The sequence below is a fragment of the Felis catus genome, chromosome A2 (genome assembly GCF_018350175.1).
Source record: "Felis catus isolate Fca126 chromosome A2, F.catus_Fca126_mat1.0, whole genome shotgun sequence".
NCBI classification, from domain to species: domain Eukaryota; kingdom Metazoa; phylum Chordata; class Mammalia; order Carnivora; family Felidae; genus Felis; species Felis catus.
The window spans coordinates 67,283,971-67,295,274 of record NC_058369.1 but is presented as its reverse complement, the minus strand read 5'-3'; positions in this window follow the sequence as shown (position 1 = coordinate 67,295,274).

Genomic DNA, 11,304 nt, shown 5'->3' with positions numbered 1-11,304 from the left:
TATGGGCTGAATTGGATCTTCCAAAAAGTCTTATGTTTAAATCCTAACCACAAGTACCTTGCAATGTGACTGTTTTTGAGACAGCGTGTTATAAAGGTGATTAAGATAAAATGAGCTCATTAGGTTGGGCCCCAAATGCAATATGACTGGGGTTTTTGTACAAAGAGGAAATGAAGGCATAGACACCTACAGAAGGAAGACCCTATAAACACTGAGAGAAGACGGCAATCTACAAGTCAAGGAGAGAGCCTCAGAAGTAACTGACCCTGCTGATACCTTGATCTTGACTTCTAGCCTCTAGAACTGTGAGAAAATAGATTTCTGTCACTTAATCCACCTAGACTATAGCACTTTGCAAAAGCAGTCCTAGCAAACTAATACAGGTCTTGGTTCAGAAAACTGAGACGCTGCTACGGGAAAATACCTACAGTGCAAATGTGGCCCCACAACTGTGTCACAGGCAAAAGCTGGAAGACTTTTAGGTGCATGTTAGAAAATGCCTACAAGGCCTTGGAGAGGTTGCTGGGAGAAAAATGGACATTCAAGGGGAGTCTGGTGATATAGAGCTCAGGAAGAAGAGAGAGCTGTAGAGAAATCGTCCACATGTTAGTGGTACACATGTGTCGTTATGAACACAATGTCCAGAGACATTGAAGAGTCAAGTCGCTTCTTGTTAGATCTCAGGTGGAAATGAAGAAAAAGTTATTGGAACACGGAAGTAAGGAGACGCTTGCTATAAAGTGGCAAAGAACCTGGCCAAAATGTATTCTAGTGTGTTGTGGAAGGTAGAACTTACAAACGACGGATAGTTTCCTGAGGAGATTTCTCAGCAAAATGTGGAAGGTCCAGCCTGGTGTCTCCTGGCTGCTTATAATAAAATATAAGAAGAGAGAGATAAGTTGAAGAAGGAATTGTTAAGCAAAACAGAGCCAGAACTTGAAGACTGGAAAATCCTGACTCTTCATACTGCAAAAAGTGAAAGAAAACAAAACAAATTCGTCTGGAGCAAACATCAAGGCTGTAAGTGGACAACTCTTTGCAGATACAATCAGCTTCTTACCAGAAGTCGGGGAGAGAGATGGGGGGGCAGATGGAGATCTGGGGGAGGCTCTCTTCACCCCTGTGAATTGCATGAAACATCAACAAGGGTTTTGAGAAATTATTTTGCTTTCAGATCATGTTAGCTTTCAAACGTGCGTGGGATCCATGACTCCATTCTTCTTTCTTCTCTTCTCCTTCTTTCTTCTGGAATGGAAATGCCGATCTTGTGACTGTCTACACATCGTATTTTGGAAGCAGATAATTTTTTGGTCTGGTGTCATAGTTTCAGAGCTGGAGAGGAGCTTTGCCTCAGGAGAAATCACAACTCAAGTCTCACCCTTCCTTCATTTAGGTGAGCTATTCAGTTGAGATTTTGAATTTAGAACTGATGTTGGAATTGGATAAGACTTGGAGGTTGTTGTGATGCAGTGAACATATTTCCCCTGTGAGAAAGACATGAATTTGGAAAGTCCGACAGAGGAATGTTATGTGTGGAATTCTGTCCCTCCCAAATTTACTCACTGATACCCCAACCTGAATACCTCTGAATGTGACTATTTAGTTGTAGAAAAGGAGTTGTAGAATGAGCTATATCACAAAAATTTCATCAGACTTCTTTTTTTTATTTTTTTAAATGTTTATTATTGACAGAGAGAGAGAGAGAGAGAGAGAGAGAGAGAGAGCATGAGTGGGGGAGGGGCAGAGAGAGAGGGAGACACATAATCTGAAACAGGCTCCAGGCTCTGAGCTGTCAGCACCGAGCCCGACACGGGCCTCGAACTCACGGATAGTGAGATCATGACCTGAGCCGAAGTTGGAAATTCAACCGACTGAGCCACCCAGGCTCCCCCCTTCAGACTTCTTAATGGAAACTTTAAACCTTCCCCTCCCAAATTCACTCAAAATGACAGAATATATTTTTCAAACTAGAAATCTGTATTAATCAAATTAAGAACCAACCATCTGGGGTGCCTGGGTGGTTCAGTTGTTGGAATGACTGACTTTGTCTCAGGTCATGATCTCGTGGTTTGTGAGTTAGAGCCCCACGTCGGGCTCTCTAGGGCTCTGTGCTGACAGCTCAGAGCCTGGAGCCTGATTCGGATTCTGTGTCTCCCACTCTCTCTGCCCCTCCCCTGCTCATGCTCTGTGTCTCTCTCTCGATAAAAAATAAGCCTTAAAAAAATTAAAAAAAAGAATCAACTGTCATATATTTTCTTTAATGGATGTTTTCGGGTACGCCAATGCACCCTTTCTCAAGGACTACTGGAATAAATGGTCCACAGAAACAATAAACCAGTAGTGGGATCGAGTAGCAGGAATTTCTGTCATGATGCTGAAGAGAGGCTTCAGGAAAAAAATGTGGCAGCTGGGTTTTAGAGCGATAGCCAGATTGTAGCTGGGGAATAAAAAGGCATTTAGGGTGGAATTCAAACTATTTAATGAGTCATATGCCATCAGCATTGAGCAATTAGAAGCAATGCCAGCCCAATCACAATGGATGCAAGCTGCAAACATGATGACTAGTTAGCTTGTGTTTCACCGTCTAGATATTAGCCTTCCTTGGGGCTGGCTTCATGGGCGCACAATTTGTGCAGTATGCACAACACTTGCGGAAGGGCCCTGTGCTTGGGTTCATGCTCTGGTTTTCAGCCATTAAATTCTGAAGTTTATCCCTGGACTTTTGTTTTGTGTGGAGTCTGATGGACCAATGGAGCATGTGTGAGAGCAGGCCAGACCCATCAGGCGGCATTGTGTGCCTGTGGGCTCAGACCCTGGGCAGGACACGCAGCAGGCTTGGGCAGAGTGCACCCAGAGCAGTTGGGCTAAAGGTTCTGCATGCACATTAGGGTCAGTCCCCGGTGGGAAGGCTAATCTTAGTCCCAGCAGTTGCAGCAGAAGCAGAGATATAGCCAGCTTGCCTTGGGAGTGAAGGCGCCCCTCACTGGGACAGTTTTCTCTGGTTTTTAAAGCCACTGCAACATGTCAAAACCAATGTCCACAACCTTAGAAATAAAAATTAAATTTAAAAGCCACCACATTTGATAGAAAATAACACTATTTTCATAGCACAATGTTCTTGTCCTGAAATACACAGCAATAGACGCACAGACGTAAATTTTGAATTATAGCAAAATCTTGGTTCGTGAACATAATTTGTTCTGGAAACATGCTTGTCATCCAAAGCACTTGTATATCAAAGTGAATTTCAAGAACCTTTGGCTTAGTTGCGATCATGTGGCCTTCAGCTTCACGTACAGCTCGAATTGCAAGACATCGCTCGTTTATCAAATTAAAATTTATTAGAAACGTTTGCTGGCCTTGCAGAACATTTGCAGAACAAGTTACTCGCAACCCCCAGTTTTAGCGTATATAAAAGTCATGAAAGTCTTTTCATTTCTGGTGCAACCACCAGATTTAGAGCAGGTAACGGAGTATGCAGGTAACGGTCATTGCATAAATTTACATTTCAAATTAAATTCAGACTTACATGAAACTGATATGTACGATGAGTTGAATCTTTCTAGGAAAATTGTCCCAGGAGAACCATCAGCCCTACCTATATTAAAAATTATATTCTGAAATAATTCATCAGAGTGTATTCCAACGTTATCATTGCCAACAAAAGACTCCCAGCACCAGTGCTGGTTGTATCAGCAGAAAGATCTTTCTCAAAATTAAAAATTACCCCAACTTATTGTGATCTTGTATCTGCCAAGAACAGCCGAAGTCATTTTCAATTATATTGATTGAAAACGAAGTTGGTAAAAGAATAAATTCTGTTGAAGTAATAAATGAATTTATGGAGAAGAGAGCCAGTATAATCTTATAATCAATCAAGATATATTAATAAAGTAATATTACTTATTGTACTGTTTAAAATTATGATACCACAATTTTTTCATAATTTATAAGTTTATGTCATAATTCATATAGTATCATTGCCCCTACTATGTTTTATAAGTAATATAACATCTTTTAAGAAATAGACTTTATCTTTCAGTACCTTTAATGGCACTTTTGAACAAAGGTGCATGAATTTTCATCATGCCCTAGAAGTGATGCAGCCAACCTTGGTCTAGTTGCCAAAAATAAAATAAAAAAAATAAAAAATAAAACATACACTGACAGAAGGCCAGATATGTTTCTACATATTGAAAAGAGTTATAATTTTATTAAAATGTTTAAAGATGTATTGACAATAAGGGCACAGAAAAAACCTAAACAAACAACAAAAACACGGCATTATTGATTTCAGAGGATACCAAAATGTATTAGAAAAAAAACAACAACATAAATCTCATTTGATTCTGTAACTTGAACTTTGATTATATGGGCGTAATAATGAGACCATTCCCTATGACAGCCCCACACTGTGTTATTCTTATAACAGAGACATTATAGCTGTAGTAATAGGAGGTGTGTGCACGAGTGAAGCTCCTCACTTTGCAAAGCAACGAGGCAACAATAAATGCAAAACTATAAATTCAATCCAGATATATTAGGAGAAGCAGGCTAATTAAATTATAGGCTTAAATACGAGAAAAATTTCCAACAGCGTTGAGGATGACGTCCGTAGAACACAAATGAATGAGGGCTGGGAGGAGATATGATAAGGCTTTCTTTGTGATAAGCCTGAAAGAGGCTTTAAAATTTTTAATTGTGATATGCATCCCTTGATAGGAATTTAAATTGAAAAATAAACACTACTGGGGTGCCTGGGTGGCTCGGTCGGTTGAGCGTCTGACTTCGGCTTAGGTCACGATCTCACAGTTCGTGGGTTGAAGCCCCACATCAGACTCTGTGCTGACAGCTCGGAGCCTGGAACCTGCTTTGGATTCTGTCTCTCCCTCTCTCTCTGCCCGTCCCGCACTCACACTCTGTCTCTCTCTGTCTCTCTCACAAAAATAAACATTAAAAAATAATAAAAAATAAAGTCGCTAATTTAGTGTCAGCAGGATTTGAAACCCTAAATTATGCTCATCCCACCATATAAGTGCAAGGGTAAAGGCAAAATAACAATGCCTAGCAGAAGCCTTACAGTAAAACTTGAAAGTACTAGAAAGTTCTACCGCTTGCATTTGACCATTCTAGAGTATAAGCCCTTCTAGAAAGCCAGATCCGGTTGAGGAATTCCTTTGTGTTTCAGCGGAGAAAGTTTGGGAGTAGAGTAGAATTTCAGTAGGTGGTACAACTTTCATTTGTATGTGGAAACAGAGAAAATAATTTTTTTTTAATGTGCTTAGGGATCATCAAAAACAAAAGTGGTTCATAGGTGGATCATCCTTCTCTACTCTTCTCTGTGATCCATTTTTTTCACCAGTAGTTATTCACAACTCTAGTTTCGAGACTGTAATTTTAACTTCTTTTTTAATCCTTGAAGGACCCCCCAAATGTCTGCCATTGTCTCACCTAAGAGCATGGGAAGCCCTGAAACACAGAGCTTCTCACCTTTCTATCGATGTATTTTGTAGCAAGTTTGCCCCAGGCGTGCTTTGAAAACATCTAGAAAACATGAATTCAAAAATATTTGTTACTTGCAGCACAGAAGCGCATAAATATCCAGGACAAATTTTTCAAATTGTGAGAAGCTGAAAGTAATTTTTGGACTGAGGGACCATTGTTTGACAGTAAACAAACTGTTGCTGTATTTTTTTTTTTGTATGCGTTTTTCTTATATTTCTATCAGGTAAATATCCAGAAACAACAGAAATCAATCCACATTAACTGACTCAACAGTTTGCAACAATTGCCAAGTAAAGATGGAAACCCCCGATGTTTGGCCACAGAAGGTTGTTTGCTGTCTTTAAATTAGCACACCTGGTCAGAGAATTGGGTTTTCCGGGGAAACAATTCCTTTACATGATGTATAGCTCCATTCTGCTCCCTGATTTTCCCATAAAACAGACATAAACAAATAAGTTGTTGTTAAGAACTACTTTCGGAAGAAAACGAACCTCAAGGTTCGGTCAATGGCCAAGTATTGGTTTAACCTGCTCAAGATGAAGTGTCCCTCTCGCAACCCAATGACCATGCTTCCCCCACTGTAATGTCAGACAAGGGGGTCATCCGCACCGATGGTGGGAAAGATGTAACTTAAGAGCTTATTGTTCCCCCTGAAGACTATCTGTGTACGTGTGACTGTAACTGCAAAAGTAAGACACATAGAGAAACCAACACCAATCGACAAAATGTAATCAGCGACCACCCATCCCACCACATTCAAGGGGCCCGGAAGGTAGCAGCACTGCAAGACAAATGGTCTTGACATAAAAGGGTCGAAAATAAGTGTCCAGTTTTCCCTGAAAGCAGTCATGCTACCGCAGAATGTGTAAAAACTGTGAATGCGTATGTGACCTTTGACACGGAGACCTCTCTCACTGTTATTTTTACGCTGCTCCGCTGTCATTTGATTGTATAAATACCTGCTTAAATATAACTCTCTGAAATAAGTCTTTCCGTAACATGGTGGCTGGAAGGGTTGGGAAGGCGACTGCATGTTGTTTTTTTATCACCATTAGTCCTTTCCTTTTGGACATACGTTCCCAAACTAAGTACACTGAAGGGCTTTAGAATTTGGACGGCAAACAGAGGTCATGGCATCTTTTGTATTAGATTTCTGTTCACGCAACAAATCACCACGTTTCATGGCTACAAACAGCAGAAATTTCTTATAGTGCTAGAGGTTGCAGGTCTAAAATGGATCTCGAAAGGCTAAAATTAAGGTGTCAGCAAGGTTGCATCACTTTCTGGAGTTTCTAGGGAAGCATCCATTTTTCTAGGTTCTAGATGCCAACCGCATTCCTTGGCCTATGGCCCCTTCTCTCACGTTCAAAGCCAGTAACCGTGGTTTGAATCCTTTTCATATCACATCTCTCTGAGCTAGCTGTTTTAGTTTCTCTGCTTTTAACGATTTGTTTGATTAAACTAGACTCACCCAGATAATTCAAAATCTTCCCACCTCAAGGTCGTTAACCTGAATCACATCTGCAAAGTCCCTTTTGTCATGTAACCAGGGGTCAAAGTCGTTCTAGGTCTGGGGATTAGGCATGGGCATTTTGTGCTGGCCATTAGTGTGCCTGCCATATATTCCAATATATAGAATCAAAATCATATTTCCACTTATATGCTATTTTTGTGAGTTTATTTTATTTTGAGTGAGAGAGCACATGCATGTGCAAGAGTGTGGGAGGGACAGAGAGAGAGGAAGAGAAAGAATCCCAAGCAGATTCTGCTGTTCACACAGAGCCTGATGCAGAACTCATGAACTGTGAGATCATGACCTGAGCCAACATCAAGGGTCGGGTGCTTACCTGACTGAGACACCCAGACCCCTTTCACTTACATATTCTAAAATACCGTCCACCCATCAGAAGAATCTGTTATAGTCGCAAATAGTAAAGATAGACATTTTATTTATTTTATTCTCCTCTGTACCTGTGGTTCTCAAATTATGATACCTGAAGAACAACATCAATGCCCTCGGAAACTTGATAAAAATGGGAAATTTTGAGCAACATCCCCAAACTATTAAATCAGAGTCAAGCCCCAAATCTGGGCTTTCCCAAGGACTGCAGGGAATGTTCATGGAGAATAACGTTTGAGAACCACGCTATCTACCTGTCAAACTGTAGGTTAGGAGAAGTAATTTAAGTCGGGACCTCATAACTTTCTAACTTTTATAACTTTCTTTCTTTCTAAAAAGATTGGAATGGAAATCCCCACTAATGTTTCTGATCGAAGGCCATCAATGAATTGAATACTGTATACTTTCAGTAATTATGCATTCCTAAAAGAGTCTGTAAAGATTTATTATGAGCCATATGCCAGGCTAAGGTCTCATAATAACACGTGGTGTGTACTTCCTTTGCCCAATTCTACCTTCAGTGGCCACGTGGGAAAGTAGGTACAAGGTCGTGGTGGTAGTAACTTTATCAAGAAAATCAGTAAATGCTACAAATCAAATCGGAATCTGATCTTCCTGCACAGAACGGGTTTCTAAACATTTGCTGGCAAACCTTTGTTAATGCTCAAGTATAAGCTCTCTGTCCTTAAAGAAATTGCATATAATACCAGGTGAAAAAATACTGAGGGATCAGAAGCGAGACGATCATGTGAATAAATACCTCCCACAGAATTTAGAAAAACAGTGACGGTTGTTATGTCCTCATTTTGATTTTTTTTTCTTTTCAGTTAATTTTTGTTATTTTTTTACTATTCTATTAATAGCATAACATTAAATACAATGAAAATAAATATTTGATCCCTTCCCGGTAAATATATAGAAATGCATTCAAATTAGTTATTAAAAAAATAAATTGAGATTGGATTGCAACATAGAATCCAACTCCTTGTGATGTGAAAGAACCATGCTTACAAAGTGGGATTCAGAAATCCTAAAAATAAACAAACGAGGAACACTATACCAGGCAAAGTCAGACAAAAAGACACAGTGTTTGTAAGAATGCTGCCTAACAAAGCGAAATTCAGAATAAAAAGCATTGGCCAGTCAAAAAGCACAACCTTTAGTGTTAAAGGCCATGCTACACAATGAAGATATAACAGTTATGGAAAATGTACTATCACATAACACGGTGGTAACCTTCACGAGGTATAAGTTACATAAAATATGCAATGAACTCATGCTTTTAAAGCTGCCTTACTAAATCTAGCAAATAAATGACCAAGAGCAAAGAAATCCTAGTATCGGTGAGCAAACCCATTGCCACCTTACAGTTTTTGAAATCCACTCCTAATCAGAAAGATGTGAAGTCCTTTGCAACAATGGCTAAATCCAGGTTTGTGGCACAGGAAAACAAGGTGAGCTCGGGACATCTTATTGAGCAAAACTTTGAGAAACTGGTCACGAATTTTTTTTTTAGAAGTGACAAAATGACACCATGAAAAAGAACCCACTGAAGAATAGAACTGGCCAGGTAGGAATAATCTGTGCCTTAAAAAAAAAAAAAATGATAGGAATGTAACTTATAATACTGACCAAATAAAAATCCAGGTATGCACAACGATAGTCACAAAAGCAGAAGGCAAACTCGTCCTTTCCAGAAGAGTCTATCTATGCAAAATGTTGGGCTTTTTGTTATACTTGCCATCTACATGTTATACTTCATGTGAGTATAGCTCTGATTAAATTAAACCAAGACAAAACAAACAAACAAAAAACTGAGTCAGCGAAACTCTCACAATTCTTCCTGGAAACATCTATCATTGTTCATCTAGTAAAACCCAAGGGTTTCGTTCTGTTTTGTACTAAATAAGCAGAAATCAACAGGTACCGTTCATATAAAGAAACTACTATGAGGAAAAAAGAAAGTTCATGAAAACGTGTGCAGTGACTTTCTGTTTAAACAGATGGTTGTGGAAAAAGCAACATAAAAGGCAGAAAGCCAACAGGATGGTGCAGTAGGAAGCCCTAGGCCCTCCTCCTTCCATGGAGACACTGACTTAAGAACATTATATGAGCTAGATTTCCTTCGGTAGAACTCCAGGCCAGTGGAGAAGTTATAGCACCACAGGCAGGCTCCGGGCCAAGAAGAGGTGCATCAGAGCAGGTAGGAAACTGTGTTGTACTTCCCTACTTTAGTCCCTCCCACTCTCACCACATCAAGCATATGAGGGAGGGGAAGAAGCATGTGGAAGGGATGTTCAATGTTCTGGCCCATGGGGGGAGCTGCCCAAAGACTACTTTCTGTCTCACCTGACTCAGAGCATTTAGGGAAAGGTAGTAAACACACTTCAGATGCTTGGCTACCTACCACACTATAGAATAATGACATATCATATATCTGATATAGGGTTAATATCCACTGTATATAAAGAACTCCTACAACTGAACAACGATCACAAAAAGTAATCCAATTAATAAATGGGCAAAGTATGTGAATATACAGTTTTTCACAGATATACAAATGGCCAGTAAGAATGTGAAAGGATGCTCAGCATCACTAATCATTAGGGAAATATAAAGCAAAACCAGAATGAGGAGTCACCTCACACACATTAGGACAGCCACTATGAAAAACACAGGGAATAGCAAGTGCTGACAGGGATGTATGGACATCAAAGCCCTCGTGTACTGCTGTTGGGAATGTAAAATGGTGCAGCCACTATTGAAAACAGTATAGAGTTTCCTCAAAATGTTACAAATAAAATTATCATTTGATGCAGCTCTCCTACTTCTGGTGATACATTCAGAAGAACTGATCGCAAAGACATATATGCACACCCACGTTCATTGCAGCATTATTCGCAACAGCCAAGAATTGGGAGCAGCCGAATGTCCACCAGCAGATGAATCAAGAAAATGTAGTATACACATACAATGAAATATTATTAAACCTTCAAAAGGAAGGAAATTCTGACACCTGCCCCATGCATGAACTTTGAGGATACCATGCTGAGTGAAGTTGGCTAGTAAAAGAAGACAATTTCTATATGATGCCACTTATGTGAGATATCTAGAATAGGCAAAATCATGGAATCAGAACCTAGAATGGACTTTCCTAAGGGCTGGGGAGGAGACAAAATAGGGAGCTGTTTTTGGTGGGTATAGTTTCAGTGTCACAAGATGAAAAAGTTCTAAAGATCTGCTACACAACAATGGGAATATAGTTAACACTACTGAACCGTGCACTTAAAATGGTTGAGGATGGATTTTATATTATATGTTTTTTTACCACAATTTTTTTAAAAAGCTGAGCCAAAAAGTTTAGAATGTTGACAAAACTGTTTTTAAAGAAATGAACTATAAAATAAAAGTTGGAGAAATAAGAAAGTAAAAAACAAAGGCAGCAGAGACATAGACAATCAAGGAGTCAATAGGCTGTGGATTGAGTTATTATGGAAAAAAAATATCAAAAATGGAAAATTGAATTAGTGACTTCATGGATGGAGCTGCCAACTAATTAAATAGTCATCTCAGTAATTCAGGAAGACAATATAACAGTCCACGTTAGAAGAGCGCTGGTGAGGTAGATGATCTGACAATGAGAGATAACAGCAGAGTGATAGAATCGGAGGACTCATTAGTTAGGATCGATGATCGATCTTTGAGGAAAGAATGAAAGTCATTACATCAAAAGCACTCATCCAAGATTTCCATTTCAAGCATCCCACCCTTTAAATACTCTCTTTTTCAACTACCTTCTTGAAAGTTGACCTAAAAATTATACAGGACCAGAGATTTCCCACTCCAATTCTTTTCCTGTGCCCTTGAGTTTTCCTTTCCTTTCTTACCTTAGATTAGAT